This window comes from Melopsittacus undulatus, chromosome 6, assembly GCF_012275295.1.
Source record: "Melopsittacus undulatus isolate bMelUnd1 chromosome 6, bMelUnd1.mat.Z, whole genome shotgun sequence".
Lineage (NCBI taxonomy): Eukaryota > Metazoa > Chordata > Aves > Psittaciformes > Psittaculidae > Melopsittacus > Melopsittacus undulatus.
In genome coordinates, this window is record NC_047532.1 from 12,920,770 (window position 1) to 12,941,339 (window position 20,570).

The following is a 20,570-nucleotide window of genomic DNA, read 5'->3' on the forward strand; positions in this document are numbered from 1 at the left end:
AAGACTTCTTTGTAGTCTACCTAAGGATTCAAATCACTCTGCACTTGAAGGATATCAAGTCATGCTACCTGGTTTACTTCCAAACAGTGCCACTAGTCATACAGGAGCTACCTCACTTCAGCCTGCTAAAATGGTGTAATGACACCAGTATGTTCCCATCCATGAGATCCATGGATGAGAAGTGCTGAAGTAAAAGAATTACAGCATAAAATTCAGAACATCTACCTATCGCCATGAGACTCGTGGCATTCCTGGGCATGTGTGTCGGTACTTCTGTGTCACTAAATCAGAGATCAGAGGTTTCTTTTTCAGGTGCCATCAGCAGATACATGTCCTAGCTGAGAAAGCCAGGAGTTTCCTGAAGTCATAAAAAAGAAGGAAAAGTATCCCCAAGCTGGGGGGAAGGATGATGGCAAGACAAATTGAATGTCTCTTTCTGGCAGAGGCGGAAGTCTGCTAGACGTTTGCATTGATCCTCGCCTGGAAGTTTTGAAGGTTCAGGGAGACCTGAAGTACACCAGTGAAGGTGGGTTTTGTTTCCTTATGGGAATCTTGGGTTGAGTAGGCACCACATTCTCAAATATGCCTGACTGCAAAAGGAAGCAGTGCAGCTCAGATGTGAGGGCTATTTAATTGCTGTCTCTAGAGGCTTTCACATTGCATCACAGGTGGTATTTGGTTTCCAAGACCATAAGGATGGGACTTGTGTAAAGAACTGGTAATTTGCTCTGCTTTGGGTACAAAAGCCAAAGTCTCCACATGCAGGGAAGCCTCCATAATCATGATGTGAAGGCAGAAGTAGCTTCTGCTTAGGGTTTCATTACAGTATGGAACTTTTTGGGTAACAATTAAACGAACCTCTGAGATGAGCTGAATAACAGTGAACCTAAACAAAGTTCATGCTGCGTGCTGCCTGCTTCCCTGTTGTCATCAAGCAATGTTTACTGTAACTGCTGGGGAGTGTGGCAGGGAAATCTCCTCATTTCCATTTCAAACTCTGCTTGCTCCAAGACGAGTATAATCAGTCCCTCCCTGCAGTTGTGCACTGCAGCATCTCTGCTCCTGCTCCCTCTCCCGGGGCTTGCTCCTTCGCTTGCTCAGCTGTTCATGGCACTCTGCTCCCCAGCTGATTCAGAGGCACAGGAGCTCAGGTGGCTCTCCAGCCCTCTCTCATTCAGAGGCGCTTACATGGCTTTTTTGCTCAGACATCTGTGTTTAAGGAATGGAAATTCATGTCACTTGCATCTAGATCTTTTCCAGGGATGTTTTGCAAGCTCTTCCTGATTTTGTGTCTCTTTGGATAGGATTGCAGATAAGCAGCTGTATGTTTGATGCTCCTTATTGTAATCATAAATCATGATAGTACAGTTTGTGTTGGAAGAGGACTTAAAGCTCATCCAGTTCCAACCCTCTGCCATGGGCAGGGACACCTTCCACTAGAGCAGCTGCTCCAACCCCTGTGTCCAGCCTGGCCTTGAACACTGCCAGGGATGGGGCAGCCACAGCTTCTCTGGGCACCCTGTGCCAGCGCCTCAGCACCCTTGCAGGGAAGAACTTTCCCCTTGCTCTATCACTACATGCCCTTGTAAAAAGTCCCATTCAACCTGGCCTCTTGGTACAAACACTCTCCTGATGCAAGCTGAGAGCCTTCCCAAAGCTCAGGGAGTTAATCATGCCAACAGCAAACTTTTGAACCCAACTGATCATCCTGTTGGGATGATCTTATCTGTCTTTAGCAAGCGTTTTTGCTAAAAGCAGGAAGGAATCTACACTGGAGTTGGAAGCTGAACCCTTATCTCTCAGATCCTGCTTTGTACCCTACTTAAGAACAAAACTATCATGGAGTCAGAGACACTGTAATTGAACAGCAGAAAAACAGGGCTTGAGATTTGCCATATATTTTGGCCAAGAGTTGTATTCCTCACACAGATGTTGTGAGGTTGGAGCAGGTTGGGCTGACAGACTGAAAGTTCAGTGCTGTTTTGTAGGCATGGTTCTTCTCTCCATCTTCACCCAAACCCCAGAAAAGAAACAGAACGGGAGAAACTCAACATAAGGAGGGCAACTGGGGGACACCTCCATCACATAATCAATAGGATATTTGACAGCTTTATTTGTCTTTTATCACCCATGAGTTAAGGATAACGAAATGTCTGAGACAGCCATTGTCAAAGGGCTCAAGGTTTGCATGCAAGAAGCCTATAAGCAGGAAGAGCTATTGCTCTTGTAATAAATATGTGACATGGGAGAGCTGGTAAGAGATTGGGGCCAGGAAAAATGGTTTAGTCAAATGTGTTGGGTCACAGTGACCAAAGGTTAACACCCTGTCACACGTCCCTGGCCACTGAACTCAGCCACTATTAACACCCCCAGCAAGGCTCCCTCCCTCCCTCCCCTGCGAGGTGCAATATCCACAGATGCTTTAATGATCTTACAGATGAGGGAAAATGCAAAGCAGCTTAAGTCTCATTCTGTAGCTATTACAAGCTTGATCTCCTAGAATTAGACAGAAACTCCAATCACTGTCTCACTGCTATGGTTTTGCAAGTTAACACATGAATTTCTTTCTCACCAGGGATTAATTTTGCTGTTTGGTGACATCCCATTGGAAGAGTGGATCCAAAGAGCAAGCAGATACCTATAACACAGACAGTGATTCTCCTTCCTGAAGGCTGCCCAGCAGGCCAGTTGCCTATCGACAGAGCTGGGTTAGGTCAGAGCTTCCGAGAGAGACACTTAACATCAAACTGTGAACAAAAAGGGAAGTTTGATCTACCGTGGCTATAAGCTGTCACTCAAAAGTATTTCTGCCTTCAAAGTCCGTGTTCAAGCAGCAACAGCAGACATCTATGTTCTTTCTCCCTGCACGGGGGAGGCAGCAGCAAGGAAGGAAACCTCCTGTGGGAGAGCCAGGCAGAACTGGCCAAAGAAAAGAAATCAGCATGGGAAGGAAACGCGGTGCCACATCCCACTGGGCCCAGAACGCCTCTTAGTGTCCACACTTGATCTGGGAGACCCATCTCTGCTGCCCAAAGGCACCGCTGGAGAGGGATGCTGCTGCCCAGGTTGGGCAGCGGTTCGGGTGTCCTATTCCTCCGAGGCAGCTTTCGACTGCAGCCCCCCCGCCAGGAGGCCAGGTGCGATGGGCAGCCCGGCCCCTCTACCTGTGCGCTGCAATGACTTCGGCGACTTCCTCGCAGATTACCTGCCGGCGCTGGGGCAGAAGGAGGAGACAGCAGCCAGGGCAGCAGATGATGGTGAGAGTGGGCATAGGAGAGGTGTCGCTGGGTGTCGGGAGGGTTTACGGGGGGTGCGGGCTGGCAGACAGCGATTTGGAAGCCGCGGCCCCGCACTCACCCCCCAACAACAAGCCCCGAGCCCCGACTGAGGAGGCCGGGCCGATGCTGCTGGGCGAGAGGGGAGGGGGGGTCCTCGCCGTGCGCCGCCTCCTGCCCCCGGGCCTGGCCGGGCTGTGCCGGGCGGGGAGGGGGGCTCCGAGCCGCGCCCCGCTATTAGGGGGAATGCGGTAGCAGCGCGGTGGCTGCAGGGGATCGGCGCTACCGCCGCCGCCGAGGGGCTGCTGCTGCGCGGGGAGCGCCGGGGATCCGCGTCCAGCAGCGGGAGCGAGGGGACGTGAAGGAAGGGAAAGCGAAGGAAGGAAGGAAGGAAGGAGGGGGCTTGCAGCCCTCCGCACCAAGCCAGGAGGATGAGCGGGGCGCTGCGGGGAGCGGCGCCGGCTGCAGGTAGGAGCGAGCCGCGGGGATGCGCGGTTTAGGGGGCTGCGCCCATTCCCTTCCGCCCCTCACTTGCGCAGGTGGCGGGGGTGGGGTGGCCGCTGCCTCCGCGTCCGCGCACCCCAGTGCGGAGGGAAAGGCGAGGACTTGAGCGCAAAGTTTTGTCTGCCGGGAGGGAGGCGCTGGCGGGCGGGCGGCAGCGAGCGAGGCGGGGGGAGACGGGACCCAGCCGGGCTGGTGCCTCCGCGGCTGGCGGCCGGGACGTGCGTGCGAGCGGCGGGATGCGAGCGGCAGCTCCGCTCGGGGAACCCGGAGCTCTGCGGCGTGTGGAATAATTGAACACTTCCAGAGCCAACTTGGAGCGGTGGGGAGCGAACGGGAGGCACCGGCTTCTTCCCCGGGTTTGTGTTTGTGTGTGTGTGACTTGAGCGGGGATTTCTCCATGCACTGTGCGCAGCCGGGAAGGAGCAACTTGAAGCGGCTCTGTCCCCGCTCGGCTTCAGATTTGCAACGCGAGTAAATATTTGGTTGCCTTTCAGGCTTTTTCTCAACGCCTGCTTCTAGTGTAGGTGATGAATGGGTGAGCTTAGTGGGCAATTAGGCATAACCTTGTAGGAGAATAATTAGGCGAGGATAAATGGGGTTTGACTGGTGATGTGGTACAGCACGCACCCAGTAGCCGTTTCCTAGTGTGTGCAAATTCAGTGTGCTTTGGATTGTGAATGAAAATCAAAGTGTGATGACAGATATGTTGTTACTTCTGTTGGAAGAATATCGTTTTCTTTGCTGGTGAAATATATGGCAGCTTTAAAGTGAAATGGTGGGGGTAGGATACAGAGAGGGGCTGCTTTTTCTGGTTCTGGTCAGCCACAGAGTGTTTTTCCTCCCGTTTAAATATGGTCTTTCTAGTGCTGCTGGTTGCTTTGAGCGTTTGGTTTTGCAGAGCAGAATAGCTTTCGGTGCCCTGGGAGCCTCAGGAGAAGAGGTGCACTGCTGTCTGTTGAGGATAGTCCTTTTAACTGATCTGTTTAAATAATGCTATTATTAAATGAGTGCAAATTGAAGCAAATGTATTTTTCATTGCCCACAAGTTGTGTTTCTGAGCTCAATCGCTTTTTATGCCCAGAGAGGCTTTTGCACTGCAGTATTACAATACAGCCATATTAAAAAGGTCCTTGGAGCAAATAACCCTCTATGGCTGCAGCTACGCTTTCAGTAGACTTCAATAGTTCTATGGGAAATAATCATGTTGGATTTAAAGAATCTGAGCTGATTTGTCTGTGCTTTTTAAATTGTGGTGTTAAACTGCCTGTAGGTATGCAGGAGTGGTAAATCTAAACCCAAAATCTAAGTAAAAAGAGCCCCAAACCTAAAGCTTTTATTTGAATAGAATTCTTTTTCTCCTTTTTGCAACAGGTTCTTCTGTTCTTCTTTTTCTTCTTTTTCTTTCCCCTTCTTCTTTCTTGAATTCTCAGTGAGGGCTGCTGCTTGGATATATTTCCTTAACCAGGTAGAGTGCAGTGGTACATGATACCACCATTCTCTTCTATGCTTGGGTTACTCTGCCTGTAATGCTGCAAGGTATGAAGGCAAGGAGAACTAGAGATGAAAGGGAAAAAGATGCCTGAGGTTGGTGGTGTTGGCAAATGGAGTGATGAAGGCTTATTCTGAGGAACCCCAGCACATTTCAGATGGTGGTTTCTATGGGATGGAATGCTGAAGTCACAGTGTAGGTCAGCACGTTTCCTCCTGTGATCTTGCACCAGATTCTCCAGTGGGTACTTGGGAGATGTGAAAAGCAGCAGTGGAACTAAGCTGCTTACCTTCTAATGTCAATATTTAGTGCTAAACTTTCAGCTTTGAGTGGAAGGCAAGCAGGTTGCATACTTCCCTCTAACTGCAGCTCTTCATGACTGGTTTTTGTTTGCTCTAGTAAACAAACACATATCTCTTGAATTAAATGTATAAACTGCTTGAAGCAGAGAGGGGCCAAGAGGATGACTCTGTTTTAAGTAACAAGATATTAATGTATCATGACACTGGCTGAAGTACAGCTTTGATCTGATCGTTCTAGCAGTGCTCTGAGCAAACCCACTGTGTCCAGCACCCTCCTTCTGGATCATAGGAGTGCTTGGGGTGACTTGTGGGGTGACACCTGCTTGACTGACAGATGCTTATTGCAGAGTGTCACCTGGTGCTCTCTCACTTTGCCTCTGTAATGATCTCCTCCAGAAAGCTGCCAGAGAATGAACTTGTTTACAGGCAGGTTTTGGAAGGGTTCCTTGGGTTGCAGAGAGGAGGGCAAGGAAATCCTTCCATTTTTAGTTCTCTCTAATCCCAAGCTTCTGTTCCTGTAGTCATGCTAATTCTGTATTGATTGTAGTAGCAGTGACTACTGCGTTTCAGAGCACACTAATGCCAATGTTTCCACTCCAGATAGAGTAGTCTTGGGATGCAAATGGGAAGGAAGGAGGGGCTGAGATCTTATTCTAGTGAAGCCACTTCACTTGTACACTTTTGAGATTAAATTTCAGTGGAAGGATTTAAGCTTTCAACCCTGTGTTTACTGTAGAAATGCCAAGTAATCTTGAGCACTACTTACCTTAAGGATGCCAACTTCAGTGTTCTGTTCAAGCCTGTTTCTCCACTGAAGTGAAACTATGGGAACAGGTGAGTATATGGTTGAGGATGGGTATCATTTCCAGTGTTGATGTCAGCTACTGTGTGCAAGAGGAGCTGAGCTGGAGTCAAAACTGGTACCCAGAATGGCAGAAAATTGGAGTCAGTCACTTCTGATAAGCTTTCTCCCTACTAAATTTGTATGTGTGCTGCAGATCAGAAACATAGTCTGTGTTTCTTTAACCATCTGAGTCTGACATAAAATTCCTTTGCAGATCCATCTGTGCTCACTGGATGAACCCAAGGCATGCTTGTGCCTGACACAAACCTGCTACAAACCTATAATATCACCATGTACTTTCATCCCTTAGTACTAGGATTTGCCACTGAAAGTAGGATGCTATTGGAGGTCCCACATCACCCCTTCCACACCTGGTACAGAGAAGAAAGCATGAAGTTGCAATGAACCCAGCCTGGAGCTGGCAAATACAATGCTTTCACAGTGACACCTATTCAGTGTCTACAAGGGGGAAGGGAGGAGGGTTGTGATCCTCATGAGGAAATGCCAAAATGAGTATATTCGGTGTTCCCCATTCATCTGACTACAGTTGTGCTCTAGGATTTTTAAGGATGTCCTTCTGCTATCAGAGCTCTAAAGAGTGAAGTAGGTGACACGATTGGGGTTTTACACTTCACCAGGGATGCAGAAGCAGGCTGGAAATGAAAACAAGCAGTTCTCTGCTGCTATGAGCTCTTGGAGGAGGGAATGAAAAGTATTCTTTTGAGTAACCTGGATAGCAGATGGAAATGACCCTATATATGGTGTCTATAAAACAGCTTGTTGGATAAAATGGTCCCATTATGGGAAGTGCAGAGGGCAAAAAACCTCTTGACAATCGTTTTGGGATTGTTCTACAAGAAAATCAAAGGCTTGTCAGTTTTTGCTTTTATGCACATAAATCACCTTTGCTCCTCCTGTTTGTAAAATGCATTGGGTCAGGACTTTTTGGTTTGCCTCCATGGTATTGTGAGTACTTACAGTTGAGTACACATTACAGACATCAGGAGATTCATATTTCACAGCACTTTCCATTTTTCCTCCCTATGCCAGGTTAAAGAACTTCCAACTTTCCTTTAAAATAGCATGAAGATTGTGCAAGCCAGTTAGAAGTGAGGAGAATATGTTCTGATATTCCTCTCTCCTATCCACAGATTGATGATTCAACAGCCAACTTTGATTCTTGCAACATTTAAACATGAGTGACTTAGTGGAAAAATACTGTGTGAATATTTACTCCTGTTTTAATGTAGCAGAGTTCTATTGAAGTCAAAGCAACTGCATCTGGCTCCTTAAACTCAGGACAAGGCCCAACAAAGGATGTTTCTAACTGGCAGAAGTCTGCGTTTGGTACCTCTACCCTTCCTTGCAGGGCTATATTTTAGGAATAAAGAATCTTATAACATCAGTGGGATTTCTCATTTGAGAAGTTAAATGCTCTGCAGTGAGAGGTGAGGGTTTTACTCCAGCTCCCAAAGCATTTTCCTTGATTAATGTATACAGAATGTATGTTGGGATTGCACAACACTGATAATTCACACACCTCTGGAGTGGAATACAGCAGCCATTCTGGGCTGGAAGCATTATGCAGGAGGGGTTTAGGGAAGAGGAATGAAGAAAAACTAATCCAATTGAAACTGTAAGGGGAATTTAGGAAGCAGAATGCAATTATCTGAGTTGGATATTGGCCAGGACATGTTAGTTAACATTTTTACTCTTGCAAGAATTGTCATGGGATCTTTAATGATGATGAATGGTCAGGGCTCTCTTTTACATCTCATTTGAAAGCCTGAGCTTTCACTTCGTCATGAGGATGAAGTGAATGCTTTACCTTCCTTTAGGATATGGTGCTTTGGTCAATGTGCTTTCCTCCCTGCAGGCTCAAGTCTCTTCGGGCACTCCTCCCTTGCAACTCCATGTGCCCAGGGCTTTTCTTCACCTTGAGTTGCTAAGCTGAAAGGAAATCCAGACCCTCAGCATTACTTGATATTTCCTTTCTACTTCCTTTTTGTGGAGTGGTAGCTAAAGATGCTCTTGCACCATTCCTCCTCCCTTCCCTGGAATTTTGTTGTGTTAGTAGTCATGTCTTTGCATGCATGTTATTACTTGCAGGTTCTTCTTAAACTCTGTCAACCTTAGGTAATGTGGCTGAGTATTATATGACATGGTCCACCGTGGTGACTCAAGGTGATCTTTACATCAGGTTGCGTCAATGAATAGAAGACATTGCAATGGCACATTTCAAAGTCTAACAAATCCCAGTTCCAGTTTAGATTAGCTATGGTCTTTGTTTGGAGAAGTCCCCATACAGTCTGAGTTGGCCATTTCTCTCCTCTTCCCTAAGCTGTAGCATGATGGTTCTCTCCCCTGTTTTAGGACTGTGGGTTGAAGAATTGTCTGTCAAGAATAAGCAGATGATACAGAAACTGGTGTTTCAGGAGAAAGGAGCTGATGTGTAAAACATTTTCTCCTCTATAATAATGATTTTAGCTATCTGAACTTGATCTTCTATGTAAGAAGCTGTCCACTTATGCATATGTGTTAATATCAGTGCTTTGTGGTATCTAAGCTATAAAAGCAGTAGGATTGCAATATGCTTCTCAGAGGGAGAAGAGGCTTCATGTTCTTTTGGAGGTTTTGGGATGGTGCGTTTGTGATTCAGTCGAAATACAGTTCTGCGAACTTGAAGGATTGCTCTGCATCTACCGAGGTACCTTTTAGTGTGTTCATCAAAGGGCTTGAAGTCTGTCTGAGAGGTCATGAAGCAGTGGCTGCTGCTGAGAGCTGAGATATGATGCAGGCATATTAACATCCATGCATCCGTGTTATTAGAAGTATATGAAGAGCAGTGTAATAGTAGATAGCTCTTTATTTTTCTTTTCTACTAGAAGTCCTGTCTTGAGATTTTGTTTTCCTGCAAGCTGAAACATAAGCAGGCTAGGCTTCTAGGCTACCCATGTTACTAATATTCATGTGCAACACAGATAATCAAAAGCTAACAGGGTTAATACTCTCCTTATAGCAGAGATTTTTGCTATTTATGTCAAAATTTCCACCAAACCCTCATGGTAACATCAATGTCAATAATTAAAAATGCTGATTTGGAATCACTCAAAATTTACATAATGTATGAAGTGATACATTTTTGCATCCAAGGATTTCCTTTCTACATTTTCCTGTCTTTGTGGATGCTTTAGATTGTTTTGTAGCCCATGGAAGGATGGGTAAAGCAAATATCTACATCTATGTGTCTTGAATTTCTGCTTAAAAGGAAGAGCTGACCACTCCACTCTGTGTTACCCAGGCTTACGGTGCAGCTGGGGAGTCTCATTATTCTGTTCCTGTCTGTTGGAGTTGCCTTAACATACAGGTGGGCCTTAATTATGCGGATCTCCTCTCAGGATGTGAATCAAAATCCCAGCTCTGAGCTTTTTAAGATGTTCAGAGTATGTGGAATGTAATGTTAAGGAGCAAAATGAATCTTCATTGTCATGCAGAAGCATTGGAGGAAACCACTCTTCCTTATCTTGGTAAAATAACAACGTCTTTGGTTCAAAGCTTCTTAGATGACTGTGTAAGCCCAGATTTTGTTCATCATAAATAAAATGTATGGGCCTAGGGACTTCACATGTAAATAAAGTGCCCATTCCATCTGCCTCTGTGTGGCTTGACCCACAAAATAACAACAAATGCTTCCACTGCTTGGAAGGATTTGATGAATATATTATGTTGGCCAGGTGTAAAGCTGTGATCTGTGACATTTCATGCCTCATGTGGGCATTATGCGGTCATGCGGCACAGTGGGCTGCGTTAATAGAGTCTTTGGGGATGAAGCGAGAGAGAATATGGACAGAAGCTGTTGTTAGGCAAAATAAATTACAGAGTAGCTCATCCTGTGTGAGAAGGATTGTGAGTGATGGAGTTGCAAGCATCATCTTCACCGTGATGGTGCTGTTTGGATTGTGACCTACTTTGATAATGTTCTATCACTTTTAATATTTCTTTATTCATTACATTTTGTACACACTCAGGTGGTTTACTGCAAGCTGGGTGGAAATAACAGTGAAGGTCAAGTGCTCTTTGGGCACATAACTTCTTACTGAAAATATTAACTTGTTGTCATTACTGTTTTCCAATGTGAAATCTTATTCATCTGGCAAATGAAGATATGATGTCAGGCTTGTGTTAAAGTGTGTCATTACTGTCACTAGGCCAAAGTCCCTCCAGTCATAAGTCTGAGATGTACATGATCACTGAGTAAGTCTCCCTTTAAACTGATCTTTTTTCCCCTACACTGTTAAGCTGGTAGAGGCCCTTATCAGAAACGTCTTTCAGATTAGGACTGGCTTATATAGATTTAATGTTTAAATGCCTTCAGTTAGCTAAAGCTAAACTGAAAATTGCGACTTCACAATTGAAATAACCGTGCCTCCACATGGGTTTTCAGCCTTTCAAATGAGCTTAAATTCATGCTTCAAATTATATTGGTTCAGTATTTTCCATGGGGAAAAGGCTTTGTGGCTTGGTGCACAGGAGGACTGTTTAGAGTTGGAGTCAAGCCTTAGTTAGGATTGAGAGTCTGTTCTTTGTTGGTAATGGTGGTGTCACTTCAGTTAAATCACAAGTTGTCTATAGCAGTTATCCATACAAATGACTTCCCAACAGTTGTTAGTGGACAAGGAAGTGTAAATTGCATGTGAGTTTGGAAGAACATGTCCTGAGATCAGGATGAGTGGCCTCTCAAGTCATAATCCCACTTTGGTACAGTGTGTGTTTTACTATGAACAGACATACTGTTAATAGTAAAAAAAAAAAGAAAGATTTTCAGCATCCCTGCTGTCTTTACAAATTATAACAGTCGTGTTGGATACTAATGCATCATTTCCTTCACATTATTGAAGTAGAATAGTTTTATGTAAGGGTCAGCTGTGCTTAGTGTCTGAAATGTTCCAGTTTTTATTATGCATAGTTGAGGTTCCTCTTAGAAATCAAGTATAGAAAGAAAGAAGCAGGGTTGCAGTGAGTATTCACTGTTTTGGCTGTTGCAACAGGTTAGGGTTGAAATGTTACCATCTTTCTTGTTGTATGATCAAAATCCTAGTCTTCTGGTTTGATGTGGTGGACCTAAAGGTTTCCCTGATCCAAAGCCAGAGAGATTGCAAAGATATGGGTGTCTGGTTTCCTCCAAGCTATGTAATTTGAATTCTGTATAGTCCAGTATCTGAAGGGGGCCTACAGGGATGCTGGAGAGGGACTGTTCATTAGGGACTGTAGTGATAGGACAAGGGGTAACGGGTTGAAACTTAAACAGCAGAGGTTTAGATTGGATATAAGGAAGAAATTCTTTACTGTTAGGATGGTGAGGGACTGGAATGGGTTGCCCAGGGAGGTAGTGAATGCTCCATCCCTGGCAGTGTTCAAGACCAGGTTGGACGAAGCCTTGGGTGATATGGTTTAGTGTGAGGTGTCCCTGCCCATGGCAGGGGGTTGGAACTGGATGATCTTAAGGTCCTTTTTAACCCTAACTATTCTGTGATTCTATGTCTTGTAAGTATCATATGGAAGAAAACTGGAGTTTTGCCTATTTTCTGAGTGCAGTTGAGCTACCCTGGACAAAGCTTCTGTGTCCTTCCAGTTTAAAAGAGGTGGCAGAACAGGACAAGGTCAGCCCAGAAAAGAGACTTGTAAAAACCATATGGAGAACTGAATAAGGAATTGTCTTTTCTGATATATTAAGTGAAGCATGTTACATGGAATGAGGAAGCAGCAGACACAGAACAAGTCTGCACAAGCTGGTGTTAACCAGGCAAGCTCACTGCCTTGGGATGTTGAGGGGGCTAAAAGCTTGCACAGACCAATCTTCTGTAAAAGTTTGGGGTAGAACTGAGGAGTAATGCATGGAGTGATGCGGCTTCTGGTGTGGAAATGCCAGGTTCCCGAATGTCTGGAGGCTGGGAATGTGTTCTGGTGAATTATTGCAATATGTGTCTGCTCTTGGTGACTGCCAAAGAGTCAAGGTTACTGCATACAGGGCCAGCTGGCTCATTGCTCCCAGCCAGAAGGGCTTTCTTAGGTGAAGAACTTAGCCAAAAGCCAGTGTTGGATAGCAAACCATCTCCTCTCCCTTGCTGTCATCTCTTTCTCTTGATTTAAAGGTGTTTGAGCTGGACTAGAGTATGGAAGATGGAACAAGTTATTTCTAGAAGACAGGCATCAGTGTTGGAGGAAAGGTGTTAAGTTCTGGCAAGGCACTCAGTGTTGCAAAGGTGTAGAAAATAGAAGTAATTCCTTGTGCAGGTGGTATATTTTGCTGTAGTTTGAACCAATGGCTTTGGTTTAAAGTCTGTTATTTCACTTAGAATCACAGAATGGTTTGGGTTGAAAGGGACCTTAAAGCTTATCCAGTTCCAACCCCCTAGAGATGTAATTTGTATATATTCATATCCATCTCTATGTGGCTATGCAGCTGTATGAAGCTTGTACAGGGATCCAGCAGAATTTCAAATGTATATATAGGAGAAAAATAAAAAGAATAAGTAATTGTTGTCCTGGTATAAAGTGTTGAAATGGGAACTTGGAAAGGGAATGTGCTTCCTGAAAGGAGAGCAGGGCCAGATGAGGCTTCCTTGAGGAAGAGGCATGCTGTGTATCAGTGTGAAGGCCAAGAGAACAGCCTCAAGGAGAGGTCAGTCCTACTCTCCCAACCTGTTTTCCTACAGGCCATGGTTGTGTTAGTGGCTGCTTGTCTATTCTGAGCATCAGAAGCTGAAATGAGATGATTCATGAACAGCTTTGTCAGCCAACCATTCCAGCTCCTGACTTAGTGTTTAAAACATCACCTTTTCTGTTTAAAAATCTTGCAAATTTAAACAATCTGTGCTTTTCTTTTTGAGTTTTGAAACCATTCGATTGCATTTAGGTCATGTTTAAAGCTTTGTTCCAAGCTCATGGGGTGGAAACTCCGATTCATTTTTATTGGAAGTGGAAAATCTTGTGTAATTGCTTGACTTTAGGAATTAGGCCTTAAGAATAAATATCATGAGACTTGTGATAAAATCTTAAGCACTGTATAAGCCACTGAAGAGCTGTCAAATTGTAATTAGGTTTGATCATTATCAGCCTGAGCCAGATTTACACAGGTTACCATGAAAAGGCACACGGACCACTACCAATTCCTTGAGCAACTCAGTCCTCAGATAGAACCATTCCCTGCTAATGGGGATATAGATTGACCAGGCATTTCTTTTATTTCCTTTGCATGTTTCTCTTTCCTGTTTACTTTCTACAAGCTCAGGTTATCTAACTCCAAGTCACAGGAGACCAGGCATTCTTCCCATATCTATATGGGATGATTTAGGCTGAATATCATTATTGGTCCTGGAGGTTATGGTTTGCTCAGTTCATTCTGAATCTGAGTAATCTCAATTCTAATGGCTTTCTTACTTTGAAATAAGCTCTGTTGTTCCCCCTGTGGAAATGCTTATCTGTCCCTGTAAAATTCTGTATGCGTGTTTTGAAGAAATAAATTGATAATCATGTAGGAAGAGTGTCACCTTGTGCAGGGTTCTAGGGTCAATGCCTTTGTTAGTGGGAGGACCTGGAGCAGAGTTTGTCTATAATTTAACTTATTACAGACTCTATTGCCTTCAGATTATCACTTCAGGTGCAAAACACGGTGGAGTTTACACAAGGCAACATTTAAAAAGCCAAGTTCAACTACTGTAATTGTGCAGTGGCGTAGCTTGGAATTGTATAGTGAAAGAGCCATACAAAAAGGCTCCTCTTAAATTATTAATGAAATTAAAGTATTTTGCAATTGGCTGGAGGTATTTGGCTGACAACTTTTCTTCCAGTATGTCAAAACTGAGATTTCACCATTGAAATAATGCTGTATGTCACCCCTGCTAAGGAATTTCGTGGTGACAAGGGGATCATATAGCCCCTATTTCAGAGGTACAAATTTGGGGGTGGAATAGTACTTTTTACCTGTCAGCAGACACCAACAGATAGGAACAGAGACTGGAGCAGTTGTGCTTTTTGAAGCAGAGTGGTGTGCCCATTGAAGGTAGATAATTCATTCTTTTGATACGTATCCTGATTTAGTTTTCCCACTTTATGGAAGCAGCTGTAAGAGCACATGCGCACTGACATGCACTCCAGCCTTCCAAAGAGTTTCCCAGGAGCAGTTTATAAAGCAGCCGGTATATTTGCGAGTGAGATTTCTCTTCCTACTTCTACCTATTAGTGGCAAACATCATATTTTACCTTGCAAATGTTAGATTCTGGCTCTCTAGCTCTGTTCACCTTTGCTTCCCCTGCAGCTCCCACATCTGATTGGGCTCTCGGCTCCGCAGTTGCCTGGCTAACTTGCTTTCTGCCTCATTTACTCCCCAATGGCCGCTGAACGACGTTCCCTGAATTCAGGACCAGCTCAGCTTGGTGACTGGCTGCTCAGAATGCTGCAGCAGCAGTGCGTTTAGTGACTTCTCTTTTAAGATGTATAGCCATATATCTTTTGAATTGTAAAGCTAAATTTCATTACCTTCACCAGAAGGAAGGAATGAACACCGGGGAAATAAGACCCTACTGAGGCTACTGTAAGAAAGTCTAGCTAAAGGATTTGGCATAGTGGAGCTTGTGCCAAGTATGGGTGAGGACTGGTACACTCACTGTGTGCTTTACTGAAGCTAAAGGAGAAATTCATGGTTACCTGGTACATCCTGAACATGTGTTACAAATACCAAAGCAAGCCACATGTCAAGCCACTTGTGGTGCTTAGTATGTGAAGTGTATGCCAAAGTTTTGGAGAGGTTTAACATTTCTTTTCACTGAGCTCAAGACCTCCTTAACATAAACCTGAGGCAACATGCAGCCGCCGTCTTTGAGTACTGAGCTTTTGTCGGCATGATGCTTGCAGTGACACTGAACACAAGTAGGGATAGGAGCTCTAAGTGTTCCCCATCAGTTGTTTCTCTCTATGCAATACTGTGTAGTCAGTGCTTGGTGGCTCAGCAGTGAGTATTGGACTGATTCCATTCTCACAGGTACACCTACATCTTTGTGGACCCTCATTAATGACCCCTCATTAATCGGGTTATCGCTGACTTGAAGCCTGTGGGGAGATGAACAAGCCTGTGAGAGTGGGGTTTTTCAGTTTCCTTTATTAAGGTTCTGCTCAGAGTTAGGCCTTTTTCAAGGGAGTCTTGTATGGGCAGGTTGTGGTGGTTATTGTCCATGTTTTTGTTAGTAACATCTTTCTTCCATCATATTTAAAACCCTTTTTAAAACCCTGGATGGGTGTATCCTGACTCCTGAAGTTCAAGGAGAGCACTGTGATTGCCTACCTTGGATACTGTCTTAGCAAACAATCCCTTTCATGTATGTGTCTCACTTATTGATTTTTATCAATTTTCCCACCTAACTAAAAGTTCTGTCTGGTTTCAGAATCCTGGCTTCTGCAGTGTTGCAAATAGCTGGTATTTTTGCCTTAGAGGTCCTATAAATACCATGCTAACAGCAAAGAAACAATACATAAACTCAAGTATGCCCCATCCCTGGCAGTGTTCAAGGCCAGACTGGAGCAAGCTGCTCAAGTGGAAGGTGTCCTTGCCCATGGCAGGGGGGTTGGAACTGGATGAACTTTAAGATCCCTTCCAACCCAAACCATTCTGTGATTCTATGAAGTAATTTTGACTTAATTCCTTGGCTAATCGGGCCAACTAATAAAGGAAAATTGGGACTGCGATATGGCATTCATGTGCTTTGCTGTATTCTGTGGACATCTGCTTTATAATTTTCATGTTGGTAATCTTATAGCTGGTGTATTTTAGAGCTCGGCATTGAAGCCAGATAGTTGCTTGTGCACGTTTTGGAGGAAGGGGGAGACAACAGAAGTGGTCTGAGACCTCAGTTTTTGGTATCTTTCTTTTGGAAGAGGCAGAATTTGAGATGAACTTGGCACTGCTCCGTAGCAGAGAAGCTTGCAGTGATGCTGCAGTTTTGTTGGTGCCACTGCAGGCACAAAAGGCTAAAACAAATCAAAATGAACTGAGAGGAGCAGATGGGGCAAGTGAGAAGTTGGGAAATCATTCAAAGTGTTAGACACAGAACGATTTCAATTTCCCTGAGACACGTGGGTGCTGTGGCACAACACAGCTCCCTTTGACACTCAACACATGTGGGACAGGTTTGGAAGAAAACTGGCATCAGGTGTTCTGTTTCCAAATCTTCCTGCCTGGGGGAAAGTGTTTGCATTTGGCAAGGAGAGCTGTAAGGGGGTGGGGTGGGGAAAACAAGCTTAGCAGGAATCCTTGCAGGTGTTTTGTTGACCACTCTGAGCATCATATGTCTGTACGGGGCATGGGTGAAGTGACTCCTCCTGAGGCAAAAAGGGAGTTTTTTGGGATATCACAAGGCAGTGGGAGTCAAAGTCAGGTAGAGATACCTTATTTCTTCTGAAGACATTGTCTTGATTTTAATGCCCACCCCAAAGGGCACCATTTTATTGTAGGATGGGAGTACCCAAAAGAGAAAATTCCTCACTTTGATATTCATATTGAAAGCTTCTGTGTCTTCATGTGTGCAGCAGCCAAGCAGTGACCCTCAGAGATGGGGCAGAACGTCTCTTTCCTCTGAGTCTTTTCAGCTCCTAGTGATCGTTTTGCCATGTGCTAGCAGTGGATGTTTCTGGGTGTCACCTAACTAGAAGCCCAGGTAAGCCTGTCCCTATGGCCTAAGCTTAATGTTTCCCTTGCTTACACTGTTTAGGAAAGCTGCAGTACTACAATGTGTAGACAGTTGGTAGGCTGGGTTGGAGTGCCTGCTCTGGTGGAAGGTGTCCCTTCCCGTGGTAGGGGGTTGGAACTGGATGAGCTTTAAGGTCCTTTCTGACCCTCAAAATCCTATGAAACTTGTAATTTTGAGGGTGGAAAGGTGTGAACTCACATGCTCTGATAGCATCAGCTAAGCTGTACTTCATCAGTAATGAAGCCACATCAGTTCCTCAGAATGTGTAACCTCTATTCCTCTGTAACACCATTCTTCTGTTTAGGAGTCCCCTTTAAGGGGTTTGGCTTCTCTTAAAAGGAGGGAAATGAGATATAAAGAATTCTGTTGCTGGTAATTGCAGCTTAAACAGGATTTTGCAGTATTTATTGTTTATAACTGCATAAATAGACTGTATATAATTCATGCTTTAAGTGCTGTGGGGCATAGAAAAGTTGGGTGTAGGAAAAACGTGTAAGATAAGGCATAGTTCCAGCAGAACGAAAAGGAACTTAAAAAGCACTTGGATTCTTTCCATCCACTCCACAAAGAAGAAAACTGGTTTGCAGGAAATATAGGTCATGGCTCTGTTCTGGCATCTTGATGTTACAGTTTTGTAAGTACAGTATATTGCTAGCAGCACTATTTGGGACTCCCATTAGAGCTGTTCTTTGCTGTCAGACTTAAAGGCCATTTAATATCCTTTATCTGATCAACTGCACTCACACAGACAAAGACAATTTAGAAGGTGGTGAGAGTTTGGTGTGTGGGGTTTTATTATTGTTTTAATTAAGTTATTGAAAACTACTTTGGAGACTCTTGCATCCAGAAGTCAGTAACTTCAATAAAGACCCAAGGATGCGCCATGAATGGGGCAGTGAAACCAAGTTCTTCTCCCCTCTCTGTGGTAAAACACAGAAGAAAATTAAACTTTGTGTTGCTGTGCCGCAGGGTTTTACAGGAACAAGCTTAAAGCCTTGGCTTTTTGAACATGACATTCACCTTTGATTATGAGGTTGATCTAATTTCTTTGTGTCATAAAGATATTAAAGGCAGCTGTGTTCTGTGAGCCAGGTTGTCTGTATTCTCTGTTTGTGTCCAGCACCAATACAGGGTCAGTGGTGTTTGCAGGAACATGAGAATAAGGCTGATGATATCTGTGTGGGGAAGGAAGGCAACACGGCTCCATCTTTGTTATACCATGGCACTGGAGTGTAGAGAAAGCAAGTGATTTCTCTGTGGAGTTCTATACAGCTGACTACTGTGAACAGCATAGAGGCCAAGATGAAAACAGAAAAGTGGACAGGAAATGGGGGTGAGGAACTGGAGCCACACTGTGATTTCTACTTGTTTGCCTTTGAGGTATGATGCAGCGGCATTAGTACAGTGATGTAGCTCATCTCCTCAGCCCACTGTAACAGTGCTTGCTCTCTTCTCTTTGTCTTCTGGTGAATCAGAAATAATAATAGCTTTCTGCTTTGAAGAAAAATTGAGATCATCATATAATGGTTTGGGTTGGAAGGGACCTTAAAAATCATCTAATTGCAACCCCCCTGCCATATTTCAAATTGGTTTGGGGTGTTCTTTATATTCTCCAGCATCATAATGTTCGGCCCACCTTGCAGGTAGGGATGCAGGCAGCCTTCTTGTACTCATCCCACAGTACAGCTATAGTTCTAGCAATTATGTGCTATGTATAAATGCACCTGACTTGCTAAAGCTGCTTCATAGTCACACGTCAGACGAGACTGGAGGTTAACAAATTCATGAAGTCAAGTGAAATCAAGGTCAGCCTTGCCTTTCGCTCACCTTACCTATGACTCTGTGTGGCTCATGCAGTTTCTTGCAGGTTCAGGACTCTGCACCAAGTAGGGCTGCAGTGAATCGAACCACTTTTCTTTCACGTGAAGTTCTAGCAAGTTACTGCTGCTCAATCTGGACATTTCCAGGTGTGACAAAGATATAAGAATGCAACTAGAGATTTTTATTGCTGCCCCAATGTATTTCCAATGTGTTGTTATTATTTTGGAGTTCATTAGGAACAAACAAAGCCAGTAGAAGGCATACTGCTTGTAATGGAATGCAGCACAGCATGGCTCGCGTTCTGCGGGCTGATGAACTGGCTGAGCTTGGGAATAAGCTGGATCCCAACAGTTTCCTCTGCAGCTTGCCTGAAGTCTTCCTAAACTCCTGAGGACTTTCATTCATTATCTGCTGGCACACTTGGATAAGAAACAGGCTTTTTTTCTGAACAGACAATCAGGAAATCTTCCTGTGGTGATGAGTAGGTTTTTTTCTTTTGGGTTGATCTAAGTATCAAACCAGTGTTATTGTATCTTGATTTCTTGGTTTCTTATCATTTAAAGCAGGATTTGGAGGAATCGTACTTTGCATCCTGAACAAGGTGGTTGTGTGCAAACACATGTGAGGTTTCAGAGTTTTTAATAAAAAAAATACTCTGTGTATTAGTATTGCCTCACTGTCCTTGCTCAAGTGGGAATGTGGGGAACATTGAAGTTCTTGAACATGTTACTGGGTCACCAATGATTTTGATTGGTTGCTGTTTGAGTCATTCTGACTTGGCTGGCATCTAGAAGACCAAGTTAGAAGCCTAAATTCCTTAGAAGGACAGATGTGGAATGACAGAGTTTTCTGGGAAAAACACTGCATAGGATGCATAATGAAGATGTGTTGAAGGTACCTTTTGGTGGTTGCTTCCAAGCAAGTGTGATTAAAATCCCATGTTCTGATAAATACCCCTTCTTTGAAGGTTTTTCAGCTTTACAGGGTTTTAGACTATATTCTTTTTCATATCTTTTAAAAACCCCAAGCTAATCCCTTTTAAAGATGTGCTTGTTTTTATCATGTTTTATATGAACATGTAAAAATGAGCAAGCAGAAAGCCCTGGCAATTGTGTGTCTCTGATTGAAATGCATAGATGCCTATACATAAATTATTATTGCATGCAGTTGTATGAGCAAATAGAAGATCTGAGTTTAGGACCCCTTGAAAATAATCTATTTCTGTTAGACATGCATATCATTTAGATATATGTGTGTCTATGCAGTGTATAATTTTTCACTGGCTCTTTCAGAAGTAATTTTGGGAGGTGAAATGCGCAGTGTGAATATGGTACTTCAAATTGTAGGATGCTTCCAGGAGGAAATATATGATTAGTCTGCAAGTAATCTCTTCAAAGGCCCTATTACAATCCTGAACTCTCAGATGGCTTGGGTAGTCTTTGCTAGTGCTTTAGAGGGACAGAGAATGTTAAAACCATTTACATGTATTGTCACAAAGTGATTTTATGTGGTTGATCCTGCCTGACATGGTGCTTCACAACACGATGGAAAACGCATAAATGTTTTCTGCAATTTGATGCTCAAAAAGCACT

General features: G+C 44.0%; 1 protein-coding gene across 1 annotated transcript in view; it reads left to right on the forward strand.

The window, feature by feature from the left end:
• Positions 1-3,699: 3,699 nt before the first annotated feature.
• The window catches only part of DAB1 (DAB adaptor protein 1), a 477,301-nt gene continuing 460,430 nt past the window's right edge, over positions 3,700-20,570 (forward strand). The window contains exon 1 of the mRNA XM_031050757.2: positions 3,700-3,743. The gene's annotated coding sequence lies outside the window, so the exon portion shown is untranslated. The remainder of the gene's footprint in view (positions 3,744-20,570) is intronic.